This window comes from Lissotriton helveticus, chromosome 11, assembly GCF_964261635.1.
Source record: "Lissotriton helveticus chromosome 11, aLisHel1.1, whole genome shotgun sequence".
NCBI lineage: Eukaryota > Metazoa > Chordata > Amphibia > Caudata > Salamandridae > Lissotriton > Lissotriton helveticus.
The window spans coordinates 1,180,250,354-1,180,278,016 of record NC_136072.1 but is presented as its reverse complement, the minus strand read 5'-3'; positions in this window follow the sequence as shown (position 1 = coordinate 1,180,278,016).

The following is a 27,663-nucleotide window of genomic DNA, read 5'->3' as shown; positions in this document are numbered from 1 at the left end:
TCAGGCTGATAGACTCTGTAGCAGGAAGGTGGTGTTTCCCCATCTTAGATGTAGGCAGTGAGAGGCACTGTGGTAGCGTTTGCAGTAAGACACACAGGAAATGCTGCAAAAGTGGGTAGGGTAACCCTTGCAAACATTTAACACCTTGGTTAGGGAAAAACCAGGAGTAACCAACAGCAAAAACTGGTGTCAGGCATTAATGTGGCATCCTGGTACCCTGCTCAAAACACTCTAGGAACTGCAGCAGACCAGAAGAGGAGTGGAACTGCTGTCTGAAACTAGGGAAGAGCCCTGAAAGATTGGACCCGCTCTGTCTTGTACTCAGTTGTACCCGGCAGGAAGATATGGGCTCCAAGGGCCATAAGTCTGACCTCCTCTTCAACCTACAGGGTCATAACAAGCTGCGAAGAGACCATTCCTGAAGATTTACAGCTGGCCAGTTACAACTGGAACTGCTTTCAACCCTACTGCTGTTGTTCTGACCCTCGAGTGCTGTTCCTGAGGTTCTGGAACATGTAGTTGGGTCTGGGTGGACTTCTCCTACTATCCCCGAAAACGCAAGACTTAGAAATGTTTTGACTCCAAAGATCTCTGAATGAACTGCACAAACCTGCAAAGCTTATCTGACCAAGGTGGGCATCCGCTGGGCTGAACATTCAGGATTCTCCTGTTCAGAGCTTTTCCACATAGAAAAACAAAATATGATGGATGGAATGCTTGAATTGATCTCCGCCACTGGCAATCAATCGAGCCACATACCAATCCATCATTTTTCACCTATAAAGCCACCTCAATTGGGACACAGCCATATGCAAATCAGTCTTGACCCTGCTTCTTATGGGAACAGTCCAGCTTGTACTGCCAGGCCAGGTCCTCCCTAAACTAAGACGCAAGCAATCCAGGATCGGTTTCACCTGTATTACGGGGTCTTTATCCAGGCATAGTCTGGTCCAAGTGACACAATGAGCCCAGGGCACACATCTGGGCATATCTGGTGCACTTAGGGCATCAAATGCAAAAAAAGACAAGGTGAATAAAGGAGTGCTTGAAATATTCTCAGCCCCTGGCAATCACTCGCACCACTTCCCAATCCATTGTTTTTCTCCCACCATCCCACCTTAGTTTGGAGCCAGCCATGTGCCTCCTCATGGGAACAGTCCAGCCCGAACTACTAGGTTAGGTTGACCGTGAACCGGAACACAAGCAACCCAAAGCCGATTTCACCCTTCTTAGGGATCTTCAGCCAAGTATAGTTTGGTTCCAGTTGAAAGGAGAGCGCTAACTAGGGAGTAACCAGTCCTATATTGCTTGTATTCTCTTTCAGGGAGGACCTGGCCTGGCAGTTTGGGCTGGGATGTTCCTAATGAAGCAGAGTCAAGACTGATTTGCATATGGCTGGCTCTAAACTGGGGAGGCATGGTGAACACAATAACACCGGACTAGGATATGGTCCCTAGTAATTACCACTTGCTGAAATTATTTCAAGCATTCCATCCATCATTTGTTTATACTCTAGTGTGTTGCTCTAAGTGTGACGGGAATGCTCAGACGTAGGGCCCATTGACACTATCTCACTGGAATCAAGCCATACCTGGAGGATGGTCCCTAGCTAGGGCAAAACCAGTCCTAGGTTAATTGAATTTGGGTTAAGGGAGGACCTGGTCCGGCTGTTTGGGTTAGGCTGTTTCCATTGGAGCAGGGTCAAGGCAGATTTGCATATGACTGGGTCCAAACTGGGGGGCACGATGTGCAAAACAAAAATGGACTAGGGTGTGATCCCAGCTAATTATGAGTGGCTGAGATTCCATTCATCAAGCTTTGTATACTTTACGGAAGTTTTCCACAGCAGCAAATCCGATTCAGCTTGACTTCTCAGATACCGTATCTGGCCTCGCAGAATTGTCTTTGAAAATCACCTGCAGCCTTGCCCTGTTTGAGGAATCAAACTCTAAATGTGACTGAGGAAATCTTGATTGGGTGAAGTGCTAAAAGTATCAACCAATGAGCTACCTTTGCTGGGCTTAAAATTCATATTTCTTCCACGTGAATTTTCCCACCAAAAGCCAATGGCTTCATCAAGACTTTGTCCAAAGGCTATCCAAACTCATGAAGCCACTTCAGCTACATCCTGCTGCCTGCCCAGATTTACGAAATTGGGAAATTGGGATTCTCAAATTGAGAATCCATAGAAATTGCTATTCGGGAATCGCAAATTGGAATGTACATAACCTGAGATTTCCTAATAGCGGTTCCTAGGGATTCACATTCGCTATTTCGAAATCACAAATTAGGAAATTGTAAAATTATGGTTTCCTAATAGGAAATCACAATTTTGGAAGTTGAGCTTTCTGGAAGCAGTATGATGATGCTACAGACCAGTTGAAGTACATGTACAGGGTATTGCCACAAGCCAGAGGCATGAAAACCTTCTGAAAGCAAGGTGATAGTGTCAAGGTCCAGGTGGAGTATAATTACAGCGTGTGGCCACAAGCCAGAGGCTAAATAACTACTGGAAGAAAGGAGTGCCAATGCATCACTGCTGCCTGTGCAACACACCATCTCCAGTCAACATGACGGCTGCTGTAGAGGGGAACAATGACTCTAGGAGCAGCGGGAAGAGAAAAGTGAAGTTCTCTGAGAGGGAGCTTGAAGTCCCGATGGAGAAATGTGCTTCCAAATTTGACCAACTTGTCAGAAGGGCCTCCTTCTCAGTACTTGAGGCACATGAAACGAGGACCTGGAATGGAGTCCTGGAGAAGGTGAGCGTCCTAGGAGCAACACTAAGGACCATCCTTTAGATCCGCAAGAGGTGGTAGGGCCTGCGGACCCATACCAAGGAGAGGCTGTCCAGCAGGATGGCAGAAGGACGTGGGAGAGGCGGAGGACCCTCACAACACCCCCATCAGACTCCCATGGAAACACTCATTGAGGGGGCCCAGGAAACTGAGTGTTGCAGGAGTTACTGATATTGACACCTCCATTCCAGCAGTCAACCAGCCAGGGTAAGTCATTTGCTTGGTTTGACACCTTAGCCTCGTCCATCAATTGGCTGGCAGCCCTAGCATAGACCATGGCAAGGTGGACTGTCAATATCCAGACAGACATGGCACACTTCTGCCAGGATGTCGCACGTGGGCTGGTGCAGGTCACTACTGCATTGGAGAGCTTGCAGACCCACAATCTGTGCATCCCCAACAACCTGCCTCATCTGTGAGTGAGGAGGGCTCCAGCCTCAGTGGCTTATCCATACACAAGCCATGGACTGCCAGGTGTTCATGCCGCAATCTGTCTGGCCACGACTCGTTGTCAGTCCCATGGTCCAGTGCTGCTGACAAAGCACCCACGCAGGGGGCCATAAGAAGTGACTCCCTAGACACTCAGCGGGATGGGTTGCCTCTGTTTATCCTTCATCTTATTTACTTTATTGTTTGTATGTTAACAATGCACCACCCACAAGGATGCAGTTGATTCTTGCTTGCCATAATGTAATTGCCACTGAAATAAAAGGTAGCCACTCAGTTGTGCACCAGCTATACCTTCATGTGTGATGCTTCATTTCTATGATGTTGTGTAATCCATTACCTTCCAAATAATTGTTGGTTATCTCTGTGCTTTGTGCGCGTCCCTCTGCTGCCGGTGTACCCTCCTGTTGCACTTGTAGTAGTGGTAAGTCATCCCCAGAGTCGAACTCAGGCTCTCTGGGGATAACCTGCAGACCATTCCTCATTGCGATAATGTGCAGAATGGCACGAGTTGCGATTATCTTCCGCGCGTGTATCTGGTCTGGACACAGTAGTGCCCCGTCAGTCTTGTGGAGGCAGTGGAAGCGAGGCTTCAGGATGCCAAAGGTCCACTTGATGACTGAGCACATAGTCCTCTCTGTCCTCTTGTATTGCCTCTCTCTTCTTGTCCTTTGAGTCAGTTGTGAGTCGCCAGTGATTTAGCACACATGCATTGCCACCTTCTAAGCATAAGTAGGGAAACCATTAGGTCGGATCACACGCACTGTACTGGCCACTGTATTCAGTGAGTTCGCGATTCTCATACCAAATAGCAAAACATTGTTAAATTCACCCTGTGCAAGTTGCTTCTGTATTACACTGTGGGGGAACATGAATGAGTCGTGGGAGCTGCCTGGGTATTTAGCCACAAGGTCTGTTATTGTACAGGAGGCATTACACACTACCAGCGCTTTGAGTGAGTGTGCGCTTTTCCTGTTCCTGTATATGTATTCAGTTGCTGCCGGGGGACATATGACAGTATGTGTGCCATCAACACAGCTAATTACATTGTGGAACTGTGCTACCCTGTAGAACATCAATTTGGTTTGTTGCACTGATTGGGGGTATTGGGGAATGATACATATTGGCTGATTTTGCTCAGCATAATCTCCAGGAAACTGTGGAAGATTCTGGGAAATGCTCTTTGGGAACCCCCCGCCCCCGCCACTGGCATGAAACGTGATAACTGCCCAAAGCTAGGAGGAGTAGGCAACACAATATCTGCCCATGTGGTGGGATTGTGTTGCTTCTGAGTATTGGGGCCTGCAGCTGAAGTTGTAACTCAGCAATTAAATCAAGTATTACCTGACTGCTGAATTAGTACCTCTCAATAATGGGAAACATCCTTTACGACGCAACTTTTACCACGCAGTGCCTTTACAAGGCAGGTTTTTCAACGCAAGTCATTACAACGAATTGTGCTGGGGGGGCGCTCTAGGAGAGGTAATAGTTTAATTTATTATCCAACACCTTCCCTACTATCCACGGGGACTGGAGTTGGAATAGTAAATTAAACTATTCACTATCCAGCACCCCCCAACGCAAGTTGTTGTAACGACTTGCGTTGGGAAACCTGCGTTGTAACAGCATGCGTGGTAAAAGCATGCGTTGTAACAACGTACATCCCTCAATAATCGCCTCCTCTGTCTGTGCGATCAGGGTGACCCTCACCCTAAATGTCCTCTCCCGTCTCCTCCTTCTTTTATGCCACTCTAACAAAATCCAAATCGTCCTTGCATAGTCTACAAAGCCGCCATCGTGGATGTGCCAGGTGCATTTTGGGTGCCTTTGTATAGTTGGCACCTGGTTACCATACTTCAAAATCAATGGTAATTGCATTTCATTAAACACCTATTTGTGACTAGTCGCAATTAGGAAATCTGGTGCTCTTACAGTTACTGAGTCCCAAATAGAAAATCCCTATTCACAATTTCTATTGTGTAGAAATCGCATGTTGTGACCCCTCAAATATGCCTTTCGTACATACCAAAAGGCAAATTAGCATTTCTTAACGGCCCGAAATAGCGATTTTGACCATTAAGAAATGCAAAATTGGTTTGTTTATAAGGGTTTTAGTCCCAATTTAAAGCCTGTGACAGGGTTGAACCTGGTCACTGTATCCGACCCGCACTCCACCATCGCGGTTGTCCTGAAATCGCACCTAGGTCCCGGTCTACAGAAAACATTTGACTACGGTTGGCACTTAACCCTTTTTGCTACTATTTTCATTTACAACTTTCAAGATTCATATATCTGGTTCCCCTTAATTGGATTTTTGTCATTTTCATGACTTTATTACTGTATTTGTACTGCATAAATGCTTTAACTTGCCTCTAAGTTTGGCTTGTCTTCCCTGTACCATAGCTACCACAGGGTTGAGTTCAAGTTATTTTAATTGCTCTAGTTGTTCACCCTGACAAGGATTATGTTTGTTGTTTAAGGTAGGTAGTAGTGAACCCCATAACTAACAGGTCAATTTCTTACAAGGCTGTAGCAAGATTTTACACCACTAAGGTATGGGATTAAAAGCTTTGTAGATGGGCTACCAGGAAGCTTTTTGATTCAATTATCAAGAGCCCAGAATTAAAATATTAAACTAAACCATTTTAGCATTGGTTGGCTTTATGATTTGCTTTTTCTTCAATGGCTTCTTGTTCAATGTCCCTCCCCTGGAGCAGAGCCTCACTACCGTCTCCATTAATCTCTGGCTTCTAACATTCCACTGCTCACTTTTAAGTAACATTTGCTAATTTGCCTAAATAGCACTCTATGAGAGTGCATATGTTTTCCGGCTGTCTCCCTCGTGTACTTACCTTGCCCCCACACTTTTTTAGTTGCTTTCTCTCGATTGTGTGCTTACCCCCACCACTACACTCTAGATTGCATGCTCCCCTCACCTGTTCTTCCCCGCATGTGCTTCTCCCCCTCAACCCATGTTGCTAATCGTCACAGGCTGTGTTTTCCCTTTCCCCCTGCCCACGTATATTTTTATTTACTTACCCCCTCCTGCGGCCTACTTGTTTCTTCCCCCCACTCGCTTCTTTGTGGCACCCCAAGGTCATTGTAAACCAATCACTTTTTTTATTTTTTAGGTGGACCCAGCTGCTGCTAATGCTTTTGGCCCGCTCTGTGGGGCATTAAGGCCCCTATTGAGTGAGCCATGTGGCATCTTCCATATTGGTTCAGGAAATAAAACCACTGAGGACCATGGAAGCTACGTCATGACACATGTGCGCGCATACATCTTCATGCATGTGTGCCCGAGAGCTATGACGTGACCGCAGGCATCAGCCACATCATCACATTTTTTTACATCTATTTATGTATTTTTCCCCAGCTCATCATCAGCAAAAAGCATTGGCAAAGACACTAGGTTTATTAGGTAAGACATATTGGCTTTGGCAATTCTTGTTTTTAGAAATATTTTCAACTTCTGCTTTCTTCAAACTGATTTTAAAAGCAGTCTGTCCAGTGTGGTTGTTATCTAGGGCTTCCTGTTGAGAATTTTAATTGGCTTCCCTCTAACTCCAGAGAGTTGAATGAGATATGAACTTCCCGCTTAATTATTGCTCTCTCAGAGACAAAAGGTTGCAATTATTAAAAGTTTAAGATGAGACATGAGAATGACAGGTTGGTGTGCCCTGCATTTACAGTAAAGGGTGCTACCGGACCTGGGTGGTGAGGCGGGTGTGAGGGGGGAGACTATGAAAAAAGAAAAAAAAAACACTTACTTGCAACGGCCGCCCGGTCGCTGCCGCTCCTCTGTCCTCTATCACCTTCCTTCTTCCTGCAGTCCCAGCCAGCATCTGGAATCACCTGGGCTCCCAAGCTCCCCTGAGCCAATCATAACAGTGCAATGCAGCATTGTGATTGGTCTGAGCGTCGTGGATCGTGCTCAGGCAGGGAGTGGGAGGCTTTGTATGTTCCTCACCAGGCTGTACAATGAAGCCTGGTGGGAAAAATTCAAAGTGCACAGGACTGTTTGGTCCACCCAAGAGGACCAGCCAAGCAGTCCCGCCCACTTAGGGAGTGTAAAGCACTCCTTTCCCTGCCCTGCCCCTCCCTGAGAGCCACGGACTGAAATAGTTATTATAATAAAATGTTCCTTTTGTTCAGTGGGGCAGCACACCTCCGTCCTAGCGGAGGAGCCGCCACTGTGCATTTAGCAGTCATTAAGTAAAGGAAGGGATATAAGTTTAACAGGTCCGCTTCATAAAAACAGGTCTGGCCTTTTGCGATCACAAACACATTAGAAATTATGCATTTTGAAACAGGAGAAAATCATTTATACTGTCACATCATTCACTGGTGGGGAGAGTAGACAGGTGACCAGAAAGGGAGGAATTCCCTTTGATTAGGACATGGTCCTCCCTGATCAGTGGGAACTGACTTGGGGGTGGACCAAGAGAGCCTAGGAGAGAGTCTCCGATTGATAATCTTATTGGAACCTATAGAAATCTTACAGAAAAACTAATAGTGCTTCAATATGATAATTTGATAACTCCTATAAATTCATAAATCCCTAAGAGGGCAGTAGGGATAGACTGCCAACCACAGTCCACAGGGCACTGAGTTGTAGCCTTCTTCTGCCTGGACCTGGTTTCACTCCAAGTTATGTTTTCAATGAGATGTATATACTATCCGACTTTAAAATGAGAATATACCATCAATAACCTACAAATCCGTCTTTAGACACCAATTTATGTATCGCTGTATTCAGCCCTTTTCTTAGCGGTTTACTAGCCTAGGGGCGCGGCTGCGAGAACCACATGGACCAAGAGTAGAGTCTAAAGCCCCAGGAGAGACCAAGCCTGGTGATTTATTTTGCTGCAGCAGAGAACCAGAACCTCCAGGGTTGTGAGTGAGGAATCAGGAAGGGATAAAAGTAAGCCAAAGGTAAAGAGTAAGAACAGCCATAACTGTCGGGGAACGAGGAAGGCAAAAACAAGAGGCAAGGGCCACAACATCTAGGTGTGAATACAGCATATTGGAAAGCCACAATAACTCATGACAGGTTGCCAGGCATGTACCAAAATCCGCATTTCCCCAGAAATAGCATTCTGACTAGCTTAGACTGGAATTTATCCAGCTAACCTGGAAGTGAATGTCTAATGTAGGTTGTTATGTAGTCTAGTCTTTTGTAGATCTCTAGTCTTCATTGTCCTGCCTTCCACAGTATTTATTCTCTTCCCCACTTGTTACAGATTTTGTAGGAACTGGATAATAATGATTGTTGTGGGTGGCTTGATGGAATTGTACTCGGACCGCTGTGCGGATGGAATGGAAGAGGATTTATAAAACGCGTGGCTACCCGTGGGCGTCCCAGCGCTGAAAGTAGAGATTCCAGCATGGATAGTGATATTAAGGAACCTTAGGGAAGAGGAAAGTTTTAAGAATAGGATACTGACAGTACACCCTCCCCTGATGAGCACCTCTGCCTCTTGGATTGAGTAGTGGATAGAGAGTGGTTGGGAGTGGGATAAGCCAATTTGAACAAACAGCTTCCTATAAGAGAGCTTGGAAGTGGACCATTTGCCACCAGTGTCTGCAATGCCAATGCATGAGCAAGGAATGTCTAATAGTGGCAGGTATTTAACTTTGTCAAAAGCCACTGACAGAGGCTACCAGAGGCAAGCATCACCATTGCCATCCACCACCTGGACCGCAGGGGTTGTGGTCCAGCGCCATCTACAGAGTCAAGTTTGGTGGGACTGCAGTAAGTTGTGCAGGAGAGGGTGCCCTTTGGGCTGATTGATGACAACGCTGTCACTGATTTATCCCAGGAATGGAGATGTGTTATCGGACAATAGTTGAAATGTTCACTGGGATGCAGACTGAGGGCCAGATTTATCAACGTGGTGCATTGCGCTTGCGTCACACAACAATAAAGTCAGATTTACGAAGCCACGCAAGGCCACCATGCGTGGTCCGTTAGTGCTTGGTAAAAACAAAGTAACGCGAGGCAGCACACGTCACTTGCCTTGTGTTATTCTTCCCCAGGGAGGCTCTCGATGAGTAGATGTTGGTGCATTCCTAGATTTACCATTGGTGGTAGACCTGGGAATGAATCAAAATGCTGCACAATCCAAGGGGAGACCTAACGAGGAGAAATATCTTTAGTTCTCCATGTGTTTTCTTTTTTCTATGCGTTGCTGTATTCTGCAACACACATAGAAAGAGGACAACATCTCAGAGGATTGTTTTTGAGCAGGAAGGTGTCCCTGCATTTGTGCGTCCAAAACTAAGGGGCAAATTTATGAGTGTAGTGGGAAGGGCAGCACATCAAGACACCTTGCTGCGTGGCATCATGGGGAAAGGCCACAAACGCGTTGTATCCATCCAATACGATGCATTCATGTCCTTTTCCTTTGCACTGCCACCGTTTTGGCAGACTAGCACCAATGCATGCACCCTTGCTGCAGGTGGCTGCATTGGCGCACCACACATGGAAAGAGGAAAATACAAAGAGAAAAAATATAGATTTGCTCTCATTACGCCCCTCCTGTGGAGGCTTTCTTTTTGGCACATGTTGTTGCCACGTTCCCAGGTTTTCAAGTTCTTGTAAATCTGGCAATGCGTCAAAATCCATGGATGTTGCATGGGGACACTCACGGAACACTCATGGAAATGCCTCCCTTGCGCACAGTAATGCAATGCAGCGTTTTGCGCTGAATTACATCACTCGAGATGTATGAAGGCATGCAGGACCATGCAAGGTGTGGCTTCATAAATCTCGTTTTGCATTTGCGTTGTTCTTCCACCACATTGCGCGGTGCAAGAGCGACGCAGAAGGGCATATATATTAATTTATTTTGTGCCCTCAACCTCCAAGCATAGATGTTCAGCCAATGCTGAGCAGAGAGAAACAATATCAGAAATCATTCTGCTCATTAGCCGAACCAGAAGGCATGGATGGGTTTGCAGCCATCCTGGCATCTCCATGGAGATTCAGAAGCCAATGGACTGTTGATGTTGAGTGCTTCTTGTCGGGCTCTCCATAAAGGACTAACACAGACCATCTGCTGTGGTCTAATGCCTTGTTCATAGGCAGCCTCACACGGCTCCATCATGTGTACACGGTGGTGGCTGTTGGCCACACAGCATCAGAGGTGTATTGTGGCACAGGCACTACAAAGGAAAGCATATTGCAGCATATATTCCCGCTACCCACGGCATTTACGTCTTGCGCCTGCCCCAGACTTAATGAAAGTGACTATTTATTCCCACTTACAGAGCTCTCAGACATATTGCATTATGTGTTTCTCTTGTAAAAATGGATAAAATGGATAAAAAATGCACACGCTCATTCTCCTGAGGCGGAAAGCCGGGAGACACACACCACCTCAGCACACTTTGGAAACTTTACTAGTTCGTTTTTTAAAAATCGTTTTTTCTTGTGTTACTTTATTCCTTTAGCCTTGGTGGCATTTTTAAAATAAATAATACTGTCCTTACTCTACTGACTGCGCCGACTGAGGGCTCAGTCCAGCCTCGATCTAGGAGGCAAGTATAGGAACGCGGCGGCCATCTTAGGGAGGGATCTCCCAGGTTGCTGAGCAGGGTGCAGTCTAGCTCTGAGGCGCAAGGCACTCGGCGCTAGTACTTAACCATACGCACTTCCTCCGCGCAGCGGACGCGCTTTGCGGATGCGCCAACATCGCGCCAAAGGAGCGCCTAAGGAAAGCCCGTCTGTGCCCGTCCGGGCCAGACCGGGCCCAGGGGCCAGGATGCTATCCTCTACAATACAGGTTAGACCTGTTCTTTCCTATAGCCGAAAGGAGTTGCTGTCCTTTAATAATCATAGATCTGGGAATTGTACTTTATTGGGTGCTCACACCTCGGCCCCTAATATCTGCTCTGGATGCAGATATAATCTTCACCTTGAAAATCAACATCGTACGAGAGCCGGTGTTGACACATACCGTTTGGCATTACTTAATTGCCGCTCTCTACTTAAACACGCGATTGAGCTTGCCATGTTAGTGGAGGAACGAGACTTAGATATACTCTTCCTCACGGAAACGTGGACAAACGACAGCTCCCAACCAGATCTTGTGCGGGCTCTACCCCCCAACTATGCCATACATAGACAAGATCGACCTTTCGATCGGGGGGGTGGAATCGCTATTATTTATAGGACTGCCCTTGGATGCCGAATAGAAAATCTTTCCATCTCTGGAGCTGAAAGCTTCAAATTTGCTATCTCCTTTTCTCCCATTAATACTCTTTCGGGAATTCTGATCTATAGACCCCCTGGCCCTTATGGTCAATTTTGTGAAGAACTTTCCTGCACAGCTATTAACTATGCTAGTACTTCTCCCAACTTTACTATTCTGGGGGATTTTAATATCCACGCAGAAGAAGTAGATGCACCGGCCCCTATAAAACTGAGGACCGGTCTGGAAGTTATCCGTCTAAAACAACTAGTTACTGATCCAACACACTCTGCAGGACATATTCTTGATCACTGTTATACCAACGTTGAGTCTCTCAGCTATGATGATGCGATTCGGATCCCTTGGTCTGACCATTCGCTATTACTGTTCTCCCTGCCTTTTCAGAATCAACCCGAACACACTAAACTCACGAAGCAGTTATGTCGGAGATGGTCCAAACTCCCTACTCAAATTTGGGATACTAATCTAAAAAATACCCTTCCAAAAATTTCATCAGAGCCGGTGGAAGCAGATATGTTCTTTAATCGATGGGTGAAGGCATCTCTGGATCTTTCTCTTCCAGAGGTGGAACTCTCCCACAGAAGTGGTAAGAACAAGAAGGCCTGGTATACCCAGGACCTGAAACTATTGAAGCTTGCTTGCAAGCAACAAGAAAGGAAGTGGAGAAAACACTACTCCGAAAATGATAAAGCTAACTATAAACTTTCTCTAAAAAAGTATAAGGAGGAGATTAAAATTACCCAATCTAAATATTTTCAGACCAAAATTAGTATGGCTGCCAACTCACCTAGAGAAATTTTTAAAATTTTTAAATCTTTGGTCACCTCTCCTGCCCCTATTGAAGACCCAGGACTCGCCCAGGCACGTTGTGAGGAACTCGCCAAATTTTTCCTCAACAAAGTTGCCACCATATATTCCTCTTTTCAGCCCCTTCCCATTGGACCTTCCCTAGCTCCTTATATGGCCCAAATCCAACTTAATGAATTTCCTCCCATAGATCTCTCCACTACTCAGAGTCTCCTAAGAAGCTTAAAATCAGGCTCTCCGAATGACCCCGCACCCCCCACCAAACTAAATCTGGTGTCAGACACTGTGGCCCCAGTCATTCAGGAAGTGATCAATGCCTCGTTGACCTCAGGCCTGGTGCCGCCAACATGGAAGCAGGCCAAAGTTAAGGCCCTGTTAAAAAAACCCAACCTTAACCCCGAAGATTGGGCAAACTATCGCCCCTTTTCTCTCTTCTGCCTACTGTTAGTAAACTCACAGAGAAATATGTCATTTCCTTGTTGGCTACCTTTCTTGAGGAGAATAATCTTCTTCACACAACGCAGACAGGGTTTAGGAGAAATCAAGGCACTGAAACAGCGCTCATTGCAGTGGTTGAGGAGGCAAGGAAGATCGTAGATAGTGGGAATCATGCGGCCATACTACTATTAGATCTTAGCGCGGCCTTCGACACCGTTAACCACTCCATTCTACTTCATAGGGTGGAGGAGGTTGGTGTCTCGGGCCTCGCTCTTCAGTGGCTACAGTCTTTTCTCGCCGATAGGACCTTTGTGGTGTTTGAAAATGAAGCCTCCTCCCCTCAGATGTGTCTTAACTGCGGTGTACCCCAGGGCTCATCCCTTAGCCCCAACTTATTCAATATCTATATGAAGCCGTTGGCTGAGGTGGTGCTTCCCTGGGGAATACAACTTGTTACATACGCAGATGATACACAACTGATTATCTCACTATCTACCAATGATGCCCCTTTTGAAAGACTCTCCAATTGCCTTAATAAAGTTCAGGAATGGATGGAGGAATCCTTCCTGAAACTAAACGGGTCAAAAACTGAGGTGATGTTGCTGGGACATAAAGCACCCACCACAGTGGATGGTTGGTGGCCGGATAAGCTGGGCCAACCACCCAAACCTAAAGCCCAAATTAAAAGCCTTGGGGTATGGATGGACCCAGCCCTTAATTTTTCTGTGCAGGCCCTGAAGGTAGCTGCTACATGCTATGCACTCCTGAGGCTCTTAAGGAAAATCATTGTTCTTCTCCCCTTTGAGGCCAGACGGATTTTAGTGCAGGCGCTGATTTTGTCACGCCTTGACTATTCTAATGCACATTACCTGGGCTCCCCCCAAGGAACAATCAGGACATTGCAAACCGTCCAGAATTGCGCTGCACGTTTGCTGCTGAACATTCCACAGAGAACTTCCGCCAAACCCTCACTCCGTCAGCTGCACTGGCTTCCAGTACAACAGAGAATTGAATTTAAAACCTTGGCGACGGTCCACAAAGTAATTAATAAAAAAGCACCTCTATTGTTACAATCATTTTTTTGCCCCCACCTCCCTAGCCGGGAATTGAGATCCTCTAACAAGAATCTGCTCTCAATCCCTAAAACTAATAAGGTGCGGATGGGGGGCCGACGTTTCTCCCTACAGGCCTCAAGACTCTGGAACAATTTGCCACTCGATTTGAGAATGGAAAGGAACCATCTTAGTTTCAGGAAGTCACTGAAAACCCTGCTGTTTCCCTAAATTGGGTGAATGAACGCTTTGTCCAAAGCGCTGGGATGCTTTCGGGTAGCCATGCGCGATACAAATGAGTAATCATTCATTCATTCATTCACCCCGGTGCGTAAATAGCAATTTTCTTCTCAGTACAATGTTCTTAAGCCTTGAATTACTTCACAAGAAATAGTTTGGGGTGAAATTCTGCAGCGAAGAAAGGCTGGAACATGGCCCTTTTATGAAGGATGGAGGCCTGGGTGCTCAGGGTGGACTGTATGGAAAGGGGAAAAATGTAATCATCACAGAAGAAAAATACCAAAAAGCTTCTTATAATAAAAGACTGGCCATGCCAAGCACTCACTCCTAATCTCTGTGAATTTAATATCATTTTTTTAAATATGAGATTAGGAGGGATTTATGCAGTGACCAAGGTGAAATAGAGTGACACCATTTTGTGCCTTCCTAGATCACAATATCTAAGGTATATAGTGCCGTACATGTAGCCTGAAACATAAAATAAAACCCAAAGTATCACAATGGGGCCCGAAAGTTTTGTTGCCAGTGACGTAAGAAATCCGTGGCAGTCTTGATGTCGGAAACTCCGCGGCCATAGTTCTTTTGGACTTAAGTGCCGCATTCGACAATGTCTCCCACGTGATACTTTTAAAGTGCCTTCAGAAGATAGGAATTAGGGGGTCTGCCCTGGCCTGGCTTCCTTCCTTTCTGGAGGGTAGATTTTTCCAGGTCTTGGTGACACCTTTTCACTTGCGGCCGTTTGCCCTGTAACAAGGGGTGCCACAGGGCTCAATATTGAGTCCTCTACTTTTTAACATTTATGTTCCTCCCCGGCGGTGGCTAAAAGCAGAGGGCTGTCATTGGTGTCGTACGCCGACGACACCCAATTGGTGATTGCATTTTCTAAGAAATGTAATCAAAACATCTAGAAATTTAAGGAGGATTTTTTAGAAATTGCAGACTGAATGGCTTTAAACTGCTTGCAGTTGAACACCAGCAAGTCTGAGATCCTGCTTTTTAGGAAGGATCGGGACATGTGGTCTGAGCAATACTGGCCAGATCAACTAAAACCAGCACCTTTGCCTAAAGAGGCTGTCAAGAATCTTGGTGTTTGGATCCATAGTGGCCTCACTTTTGTCACCCAATCTAAAGCAGTAGCAGGGACCTGTTTTGGGCTCCTGCGAGGATTAAAACCTCTTCTGGGTTTCTTTGATTCGAAGGTTTGTCAAACCATTGTTCACGCGACGATTTTATCTAGACTGGACTATGGTAACTCTCTTTACCTTGGTGCCAGCAAGTCCAGTATTCGACGTCTGCAGAGAATACAGAATGCAGCTGCCTGCATCCTTCTGGCTGCTCTGTAGCTCAATCTCTACTTAAACTACATTGGTTGCCAGTCGAAAGAAGAATCCAGTTTAAAACACTTTGCGTGGCTCACAGGATTCTGACCCATCAAGCACCATTAGGGGCGGTCAATCTGCTAGCTTTCTATGCGCCACAGCGTACTGTAAGATCAACCAATCAAGGGCTGGTTTGCATTCCTCAAGTCTTAAGAGCCAGAGCTGGAGGCCCCTCCTTTCTTACTCTTACGGCTAAACTGTGGAACTCGCTCCCAGTCTCCATCAGAGTGATCCAGAATCATCTTGCATTTTGTAAAGCCATAAAGACCTGTCTTTTCCCGGCGTAACTTTCTCCCTCCTGCTTAGTCTCAAGTCTCTGGTCGCGCTGGGACGCCCCGTTGCTGGGGTAGCCATGCGCATTACAAATCTGATAATAATAAGTGCATCAATAAAAATGAAAAGCAACAGTGTATTGACTGACTAAAGCAGAATCTAGACTTCATAAACATAGTTATTTAATTAGTATTAAATAACTACCATGGCCCAGCGATTGGTCCCAATGAGCTTTCATTGCTTCATTTATTAGCGTTCTTGGATAATGCCGCCCATCTCTCTTGATTCCTTGGATACACCAGGCTGTAATCAGCTTTATTGTGGGTCAGGCTGTATCTTACTTACATTCCCTGCTCTAGCCCTTTGAATCCTGCAGGTGTTCTGCAGAGTTCCACAGGGCTCAAAGGCCAGTTTTTCTAGATCGCTATCCTGTCCCTTGCTGACACCATATGGAGATATGGGGGCCTATTCACAAACTGCATTTCATAGTATGTTTCAGAGGTGCAACTAGAGCCAAATTTCAGGGGGAGAGGCTAAGAAAAGTTTTTTTTGGGGGGGGCTAATTCTTCCAGCAATAGTCAGAGTGGAGATGCAGGGGCTCTAGAAGGAGTGAAAAAACAACAAAGCCTCATTAACAAGTAAATGGTCTTTTAAAGACCTGTGAAGTACTTGGGTGCAGCTGTGTGAGCGCCCGGGAAGCTGTCTCAGTCCGGGCTGACATACAGGCAGGGGGTGGGGTGCTGAAGCCCTTTGAGCCCAATGGCCGTTGCGCGCCTGGTATGTTTTGAAGTACTGCAAACGTACTAAAAATACTACTCACAAACTTACATGCAAGGTTTTGGGCTCCATCTCTCTTATCTTTTTCATTCCTCCCTGACTACAGAGTTACTGCACACGTCACTATACATATTAGTAATAAATGATAGAGCAGAGTGGCAGGAAAACACCTCTTGCTATTCTCAAGTTACATCAGCCAAACTGGGACCCAAAACGATAGTAAATTACTCCAGTTCCAAGCTGAATTAAGTCCAGCACCACACATTGCCAAGTACTAATACTTCAACACCGTCCCATAGAAAATATTTGAGTTAGGCAAAATGTCAAATATAATACATGTATATTATTTTAATTTAAAATATGTTAACTACCTTTTTTAATTTAAAATAATGTAATATGAAATTTTAATAAACCATAATTGCATGTATTTCAAGTAATTCTATACATCACCTCTTATAATCAGTAACTCATAATAAGTAAATGAAATATTTTTCCTTCATGTGTTTTTTACTGTGAACTTAAGAGAAAGTATTTATTATAATCTTATACAATAAAATTAAATACATATTTAATTCATAATTACATTAATCATGTTGCAGCATTTGTTTTCTGTTGTTCAACATCTAAAATAAATATACAAATTAAATGTACAATAAAGTTAACATAAAATAATTTGTACTTCTTTTTTACCTGAACTTCTTTACTTTTCCGTACACTTTATTAGAGTATATATATAGGAGTATAGGAGACTCTGCAACGAAAAGGCTGTTTGATGACTGTACTTGCAGACATTTTAGGAATGTACACTTAGAAGCAAATGGAGGAGATTTATGTAAAAATGAATGCAACACTTGCAACACACTTACAAATGAAATGACTGATTGTTCTGAATTTCACCACCCATCTCCAGCTGATACTTCAACACCAACCAATCAAAGCCAGGCCGAACGCATAAGACGTGAGCTCACACACACATAACAAATAACTTTAGCTGTATTGACTATGTCGCTGAAAGTCTTTGTAGGTTTGGCCCATATTTTGAGAAGCAATTATTTGAGGAAGAGAAGAGAGAGAGAAAGAGAGATCATTGCAAAGGATCAACATTTTTGGGTTTTGGGATCTTTACTTGTCACCTGATGTGATCTTGCACACATTTGTCAACTGGGAGTAGGAGCTGGCTTCACCCACAGCCCGCTCCCAAGCTATCCCATCCTTTGTCAAAATATTGACTACACTCCATTTTATCGCCACTGGATCTTCCCAACGAGTGTTCTCTGAAAATGTTGGCCTTCCACATGCAAGCCAATCTCTCGCTTTGTTAGCACTAGGCCCAATAGCAGTAGATTACGTTTATATATGTTCCCACCAATCCCCTCCATGATATGTAGAAGCACCAACCTAGGCGAGGAAGGGAGCTTCCACCCTTTTTGGTCTTAAGTTTAACTTTTCAGTCTCAGTAAAACTTAAGACAAAAACTTAAGTTTAATTGTGACACAAGTCTAACTTTACGACTCGTAAATGCCCTTGGTGAATACCGAAAGTCATAAAGTTAGTCTTTTGTTTCAGTTTACCTTTATGAATTGGGCCCAGAGTCAGCTAACACTAGTTCCATTCATCGGCGAAAATGGGGCGTGAACAGACAAAAAGGGTGAATTTCTAACAAACGCTCTTTCATTACATGCACACATTTCATTGTTTCTAGCTCCTCTCCACTATTACAAACAAGGACCAAGCACATGTGCAGGAAACTTGGCCACGCCCCAAGCAGGACGGTCCACCCCAAACTGCCAGGGAGGATCTCATCTGACTGTGAACACAAGCATCCAGATGAGGGATTTTTGTTCTCATACAAACCTACTACAAGCTGTTCCATTCTCCAGGTATATCTACTTGCCCAGTGCCTGTTGTATTCACCACTCCCCCTCCAGTAATCCTGAGATCTGTCAGCCACAAACCCTATGCACTGACAGAGGATGAAAAGAAAGGTCCCACCTGCCTGTGAGGGGCAGGCCTGCTCCTTTATATCTGTGCATCATTCCACCTGTTTATAGTGCACCCTAACTCTAATACTGCTGCCTCAACCAAGCCTGGCCCTGAAGATACCAGATGTGCATCATGTCACCTGTTTATAGTGCACCCTAACTCCAATACTGCTGCCTCAACCAAGCCTGGCCTTGAAGATGCCAGATGTGCATCATGCCACCTGTTTATAGTGCACCCTAACTCTAATGCTGCTGCCTCAACCAAGCCTGGCCCTGAAGATGCCAGATGTGCATCATGTCACCTGTTTATAGTGCACCCTAACTCCAATACTGCTGCCTCAACCAAGCCTGGCCTTGAAGATGCCAGATGTGCATCATGCCACCTGTTTATAGTGCACCCTAACTCCAATACTGCTGCCTCAACCAAGCCCGGCTCTGAAGATGCCAGGTGTGCATCATGTCACCTGTTTACAGTGCACCCTAACTCTAATACTGCTGCCTCAACCAAGCCTGGCCTTGAAGATGCCAGATGTGCATCATGTCACCTGTTTACAGTGCACCCTAACTCTAATACTGCTGCCTCAACCAACCCTGGCCCTGAAGATGCCAAATGTGCTAATGGCACCTGTTTACAGTGCACACTAACTATAATACTGCTGCCTCAATCAAGCCTGGCCCTGAAGATGCCAAATGTGCTAATGGCACCTGTTTACAGTGCACACTAACTATAATACTGCTGCCTCAACCAAGCCTGGCCTTGAAGATGCCAGATGTGCATCATGTCACCTGTTTACAGTGCACCCTAACTCTAATACTGCTGCCTCAACCAAGCCTGGCCTTGAAGATGCCAGATGTGCATCATGTCACCTATTTACAGTGCACCCTAACTCTGATACTGCTGCCTCAACCAAGCCTGCCTCTGAAGATGCCAGATGTGCATCATGTCACCTGTTTATAGTGCACCCTAACTCTAATACTGCTGCCTCAACCAAGCCTGGCCTTGAAGATGCCAGATGTGCATCATGCCACCTGTTTATAGTGCACCCTAACTCTAATGCTGCTGCCTCAACCAAGCCTGGCCCTGAAGATGCCAGATGTGCATCATGTCACCTGTTTATAGTGCACCCTAACTCTGATACTGCTGCCTCAACCAAGCCTGGCCTTGAAGATGCCAGATGTGCATCATGTCACCTGTTTATAGTGCACCCTAACTCTGATACTGCTGCCTCAACCAAGCCTGGCCTTCAAGATGCCAGATGTGCATCATGCCACCTGTTTATAGTGCACCCTAACTCTAATACTGCTGCCTCAACCAAGCCTGCCTCTGAAGATGCAGATGTGCATCATGTCACCTATTTACAGTGCACCCTAACTCTGACACTGCTGCCTCAACCAAGCCTCGCCCTGAAGATGCCAGATGTGCATCATGTCACCTGTTTACAGTGCACCCTAACTCTGATACTGCTGCCTCAACCAAGCCTGCCTCTGAAGATGCCAGATGTGCATCATGTCACCTATTTACAGTGCACCCTAACTCTGATACTGCTGCCTCAACCAAGCCTGCCTCTGAAGATGCCAGATGTGCATCATGTCACCTGTTTACAGTGCACCCTAACTCTGATACTGCTGCCTCAACCAAGCCTGCCTCTGAAGATGCCAGATGTGCATCATGTCACCTGTTTATAGTGCACCCTAACTCTGATACTGCTGCCTCAACCAAGCCTGGCCCTGAAGATACCATATATGCATCATGTCACCTGTTTATAGTGCACCCTAACTCTGATACTGCTGCCTCAACCAACCCTGGCCTTGAAGATGCCAGATGTGCATCATGTCACCTGTTTATAGTGCACCCTAACTCTGATACTGCTGCCTCAACCAAGCCTGGCCTTGAAGATGCCAGATGTGCATCATGCCACCTGTTTATAGTGCACCCTAACTCTAATACTGCTGCCTCAAACAAGCCTGCCTCTGAAGATGCCAGATGTGCATCATGTCACCTATTTACAGTGCACCCTAACTGTGATACTGCTGCCTCAACCAAGCCTCGCCCTGAAGATGCCAGATGTGCATCATGTCACCTGTTTACAGTGCACCCTAACTCTGATACTGCTGCCTCAACCAAGCCTGCCTCTGAAGATGCCAGATGTGCATCATGTCACCTATTTACAGTGCACCCTAACTCTGATACTGCTGCCTCAACCAAGCCTGCCTCTGAAGATGCCAGATGTGCATCATGTCACCTGTTTATAGTGCACCCTAACTCTGATACTGCTGCCTCAACCAAGCCTGCCTCTGAAGATGCCAGATGTGCATCATGTCACCTGTTTATAGTGCACCCTAACTCTGATACTGCTGCCTCAACCAAGCCTGGCCCTGAAGATACCATATATGCATCATGTCACCTGTTTATAGTGCACCCTAACTCTAATACTGCTGCCTCAACCAAGCCTGGCCCTGAAGATGCCAGATGTGCATCATGTCACCTGTTTACAGTGCACCCTAACTCTAATACTTCTGCCTCAACCAAGCCTGGCCCTGAAGATGCCAGATGTGTATCATGTCACCTGTTTACAGTGCACCCTAACTCTAATACTGCTGCCTAAACCAAGCCTCGCCATGAAGATGCCAGATGTGCATCATGTCACCTGTTTATAGTGCACCCTAACTCTAATACTGCTGCCTAAACCAAGCCTCGCCATGAAGATGCCAGATGTGCATCATGTCACCTGTTTATAGTGCACCCTAACTCTAATAATGCTGCCTCAACCAAGCCTGGCCCTGAAGATGCCATATGTGCATCATGCCACCTGTTTATAGTGCACCCTAACTCTAATACTGCTGCCTCAACCAAGCCTGGCCCTGAAGATGCCAGATGTGCATCATGTCACCTGTTTACAGTGCACCCTAACTCTAATACTGCTGCCTCAACCAAGCCTCGCCATGAAGATGCCAGATGTGCATCATGTCACCTGTTTATAGTGCACCCTAACTCTAATACTGCTGCCTAAACCAAGCCTCGCCATGAAGATGCCAGATGTGCATCATGTCACCTGTTTATAGTGCACCCTAACTCTAATAATGCTGCCTCAACCAAGCCTGGCCCTGAAGATGCCATATGTGCATCATGCCACCTGTTTATAGTGCACCCTAACTCTGATACTGCTGCCTCAACCAAGCCTGGCCTTGAAGATGCCAGATGTGCATCATGTCACCTATTTACAGTGCACCCTAACTCTAATACTGCTGCCTCAACCAAGCCTGGCCTTGAAGATGCCAGATGTGCATCATGCCACCTGTTTATAGTGCACCCTAACTCTAATACTGCTGCCTAAACCAAGCCTCGCCCTGAAGATGCCAGATGTGCATCATGTCACCTGTTTATAGTGCACCCTAACTCTAATACTGCTGCCTAAACCAAGCCTCGCCCTGAAGATGCCAGATGTGCATCATGCCACCTGTTTATAGTGCACACTAACTCCAATACTGCTGCCTCAACCAAGCCTGGCCCTGAAGATACCAGATGTGCATCATGTCACCTGTTTACAGTGCACCCTAACTCTAATACTGCTGCCTCAACCAAGCCTGGCCCTGAAGATGCCAGATGTGCATCATGTCACCTATTTACAGTGCACCCTAACTCTGATACTGCTGCCTCAACCAAGCCTGCCTCTGAAGATGCCAGATGTGCATCATGTCACCTGTTTATAGTGCACCCTAACTCTGATACTGCTGCCTCAACCAAGCCTGCCTCTGAAGATGCCTGATGTGCATCATGTCACCTGTTTATAGTGCACCCTAACTCTAATACTGCTGCCTCAACCAAGCCTGGCCCTGAAGATACCAGATGTGCATCATGTCACCTGTTTACAGTGCACCCTAACTCTGATACTGCTGCCTCAACCAAGCCTGGCCTTGAAGATGCCCGATGTGCATCATGTCACCTGTTTATAGTGCACCCTAACTCTGATACTGCTGCCTCAACCAAGCCTGGCCCTGAAGATGCCAGATGTGCATCATGTCACCTATTTACAGTGCACCCTAACTCTGATACTGCTGCCTCAACCAAGCCTGCCTCTGAAGATGCCAGATGTGCATCATGTCACCTGTTTATAGTGCACCCTAACTCTGATACTGCTGCCTCAACCAAGCCTGCCTCTGAAGATGCCAGATGTGCACCATGTCACCTGTTTATAGTGCACCCTAACTCTGATACTGCTGCCTCAACCAAGCCTGCCTCTGAAGATGCCAGATGTGCATCATGTCACCTGTTTATAGTGCACCCTAACTCTGATACTGCTGCCTCAACCAAGCCTGCCTCTGAAGATGCCAGATGTGCATCATGTCACCTGTTTACAGTGCACCCTAACTCTAATACTGCTGCCTCAACCAAGCCTGGCCTTGAAGATGCCAGATGTGCATCATGTCACCTGTTTATAGTGCACCCTAACTCTAATACTTCTGCCTCAACCAAGCCTGGCCTTGAAGATGCCAGATGTGCATCATGTCACCTGTTTATAGTGCACCCTAACTCTAATACTGCTGCCTCAACCAAGCCTGCCCCTGAAGATGCCCGATGTGCATCATGTCACCTGTTCACAGTGCACCCTAACTCTAATACTGCTGCCTCAACCAAGCCTCGCCCTGAAGATGCCAGCTGTGCATCATGTCACCTGTTTACAGTGCACCCTAACTCTAATGCTGCTGCCTCAATCAAGCCAGGCCCTGAAGATGCCAGATGTGCATCATGTCACCTGTTTACAGTGCACCCTAACTCTGATACTGCTGCCTCAACCAAGCCTGGCCCTGAAGATGCCAGATGTGCATCATGTCACCTGTTTATAGTGCACCCTAACTCTAATACTTCTGCCTCAACCAAGCCTGGCCTTGAAGATGCCAGATGTGCATCATGCCACCTGTTTATAGTGCACCCTAACTCTAATGCTGCTGCCTCAACCAAGCCTGGCCCTGAAGATGCCAGATGTGCATCATGCCACCTGTTTACAGTGCACCCTAGCTCTAATACTGCTGCCTCAACCAAGCCTGCCTCTGAAGATGCCAGATGTGCATCATGTCACCTGTTTATAGTGCACCCTAACTCTAATACTTCTGCCTCAACCAAGCCTGGCCTTGAAGATGCCAGATGTGCATCATGCCACCTGTTTATAGTGCACCCTAACTCTAATACTGCTGCCTCAACCAAGCCTGGCCCTGAAGATACCATATATGCATCATGTCACCTGTTTATAGTGCACCCTAACTCTAATACTGCTGCCTCAACCAAGCCTGCCTCTGAAGATGCCAGATGTGCATCATGTCACCTGTTTATAGTGCACCCTAACTCTGATACTGCTGCCTCAACCAAGCCTCGCCCTGAAGATGCCCGATGTGCATCATGTCACCTGTTTACAGTGCACCCTAACTCTAATACTGCTGCCTCAACCAAGCCTGGCCTTGAAGATGCCAGATGTGCATCATGTCACCTGTTTACAGTGCACCCTAACTCTAATACTGCTGCCTCAACCAAGCCTGGCCTTGAAGATGCCAGATGTGCATCATGTCACCTGTTTATAGTGCACCCTAACTCTAATACTGCTGCCTCAACCAAGCCTGCCCCTGAAGATGCCCGATGTGCATCATGTCACCTGTTCACAGTGCACCCTAACTCTAATACTGCTGCCTCAACCAAGCCTCGCCCTGAAGATGCCAGATGTGCATCATGTCACCTGTTTACAGTGCACCCTAACTCTAATGCTGCTGCCTCAACCAAGCCTGGCCTTGAAGATGCCAGATGTGCATCATGTCACCTGTTTACAGTGCACCCTAACTCTAATACTGCTGCCTCAACCAAGCCTGGCCTTGAAGATGCCAGATGTGCATCATGTCACCTGTTTATAGTGCACCCTAACTCTAATACTGCTGCCTCAACCAAGCCTGCCCCTGAAGATGCCCGATGTGCATCATGTCACCTGTTCACAGTGCACCCTAACTCTAATACTGCTGCCTCAACCAAGCCTCGCCCTGAAGATGCCAGATGTGCATCATGTCACCTGTTTACAGTGCACCCTAACTCTAATGCTGCTGCCTCAACCAAGCCTCGCCATGAAGATGCCAGATGTGCATCAATACACCTCCCAGCAGGCTCTTCTTCAGTGATGAATGTTTCCAGCTCATCATCCAATTTAAAAGAGAATGCTGAATCCTAAGAAGCACTTTATTTCATGACTGTATTGACAATGCTGTCAGTCATCTGTTTTAGAGAAGTTCCCAATCCCCTCCCCCACCTTTACACGCGTTTTTAATTAAACAAAGGACCACTGCTCAATCAAGCCATTTATACAGAATTACTGGGGATGAGAGTAGACGCCTCATGATTGACAAGTGTTTGTACCTCAGAGAACACTCACTGAATGTGAACCTTGTGCTAGGAGTGGGGACTGCTGGTATTTACATATCCTCCACCGGAGTTTCCTGTGTCTCGAAAGTATGCATGGGTGATAATTGTATTTTTCAGTGCAAAATATTCCCTTTTGTGAAAACTTGACGCGAGGATGAATTTTGCACTAAACTATAGGTCCTCATTTATGTTTTTTTGCCGTAGGGCAGCACAGCACTGCCCTACGGCAAAAGAAAAGGGCAGGAATGCGCCGTACATTCGGTGCATTCCTGTCCTTTTCCCCTCCACCTGCTCACCATGGGCTTCCGTGTGCCAACGCAGGCACCTTTGCACCATGGTGCAAAGATGACTGCGTTGGGGGGATGATTATCTTTGTGCAGCAAGGGAAACCTTCCTGCAGAAAAACAATTACAAGAGGCTTTTTCCTCTTTCTATGTGTGCTGTAGAATGCAGCACACACAGAAAGTGAAAAAAATAGAAGATATAAAGATATTTCTCCCTGTTGTGCCTCCCTTACACCTTCCCTGGGGAAGCTAACGTTTTGGCGCTGCCTGAGACTTACGATTTCTCGTAAATTTGGGGCGCTGTCAAAAGGCTGTGGATGTTGCTGGGAACGCCCCCAACAACACCCATGGAATGCCCGTTTCATGCAATTTCCGTGATAGGGGCAAATATTTATATATATTTAGAAGGCCATGAAAAGCCATGGAACGTGGCTTTACCTAGACTTCTAAATATGCAAGTTGCACATTGCGCCATGAGAACGGCCAAAAAGTCACATTCCAGCAGCTCAATTGTGCTGGTAGGGCCTCAGAAATAAGGCCCATAGTGCCTAATGATGGATTTGCATTTCATAATAATTATGTATATTTTCTCATAATTTTCACAAAAATTATGTAAATATACAAATTTTAATTTACCCTACTCTAAAGGTCTTGTATACTCTACTAATACTGCACAAGAAAGTCATATACAATACTGTTTAAATCAGGCTGCTACCCCCTCCATGTGCATGCCCTGTTTTGGAGGAAACAATAGAATTATTTGGAGGGGCTAATGCCAGGGTTATAAAAAAAAGTCCTGGTTGAAGTGGTGCTGGTCATGCCCTAGTGGTGCTGTTTCTTGCTCTACTGGTGCTGCTTCTTGCCCTAGTGGCACAGTTTCATGCTCTAGTGGGACTTTTTCTTGCCCTAGTGGTTCTCTTTTATGTCCTAGTTGGGCTCTTTCATGCCCTAGTGAGTGTTTTCTTGTCATAGGGGCACTATTTCATGCCCTAGTGAGTGTTTGATGCCTTAGTGGCACAGTTTCATGCCCTAGGGGCACTGTTTCATGCCCTAGTGGCGCTGTTTCATCCCCTAATGGCGCTGTTTCATGCCTTAGTGGCACTGTTTCATGCCCTAGTGGCGTTGTTTCATGCCCTAGGGGGCTCTTTCATGCCCTAGTGAGTGTTTGATGATTTAGTGGCACTGTTTGATGCCCTACGGGCACTGTTTCATGCCCTAGTGGTGCTGTTTCCTTCCCTAAAGTGCTGTTTCATGCCTTAGTGGCACTGTTTCATGCCCTAGTGGTGTTGTTTAATGCCCTAGGAACACTGTTTCATGCCTTAGTGGGGCTCTTTCCTGCCCTAGCGAGTGTTTGATGCCTTAGTGGCACTGTAGGCAGGTGTAGGCAGGATCTACTGTCTTTTAAAAAGGATCGTAAAAGTCATCTTTTTCCAAGGGCTGTGTAATGCTTGTCATATGTAGGTAGTGTTATGGTCAAGCGCCAGGATACGCTTTGGGTGACAGCTGTGCTCTATAAGTATGCGTTACTACTACTACTACTGTTTGATGCCCTAGTGGCACTGTTTCATTCCCTAATGGTGCTGTTTCATGCCTTAGTGGCGCTGTTTCATGCCATAGGGTCACTGTTTCATGCCCTAGTGGCGTTGTTTTTATGCCCTAGGGGCACTGTTTCATGCTCTAGTGGGGCTCTTTCATGCCCTAGTGAGTGTTTGATGCCCTAGTGGCACTGTTTGATGCCCTAGGGGCACTGTTTCATTCCCTAATGGCACTGTTTCATGCCCTAGTGGAGCTGTTTCATTCCCTAATGGCCCTTTTTCATGCCTTAGTGGTGCTGTTCATGCCCTAGTGGCATTATTGCATGCCCTAGGGGCACTGTTTCATGCCCTAGGGGCACTCTTTCATGCCCTAGTGGGACTCTTTCATGCCCTAGTGGGACTCTTTCATGCCCTAGTGGGACTCTTTCATGCCCTAGTGGGACTCTTTCATGCCCTAGTGAGTGTTTGATGCCTTAGTGGCACTGTTTGATGCCCTAGGGGCACTGTTTCATGCCCTAGTGTTTCTGTTTCTTGCCCCTTCCATTCTGCCGCAGATGCTCTGACAGGTGCTTTGATGCTGTCACCGCCACCTTTCAGTCCGAGTGGTATAAATACTCCATCAGCGGCCGGAACACGTGATCCCATCACAGCACTGACCATGGGAACCAACTTCAGCTTTGATAAAGTCTCAGGGATCAATAAGATAACAAAATGGCGACTTAAAAATTCAAAATGAATACGGAGGAATGAGACTACCGCCCCGGTATCCAAATCACAACACAGTCAGAAGGAATCTGAGAGCCAGGGAAGAGGAGCACAGGTCACGTGATGGCGGTTTGTTCACAGCCATTCTGCCCTGTATTTGACAATAATTCATCAATGGGTGTGCATGCTGCCCTGTGTGTGTGCCAGGTCAATGCATGCCAACTCGTCATCTGAATTAGGAAACAAAAGGTGGAGCATGCCCGCCGCCTGTGCCAAGCATTGGCAGAGTCATCTGTTGAGGCTTCTGGAGCAGGCCAAGAGCTGGAGACAGCAGCC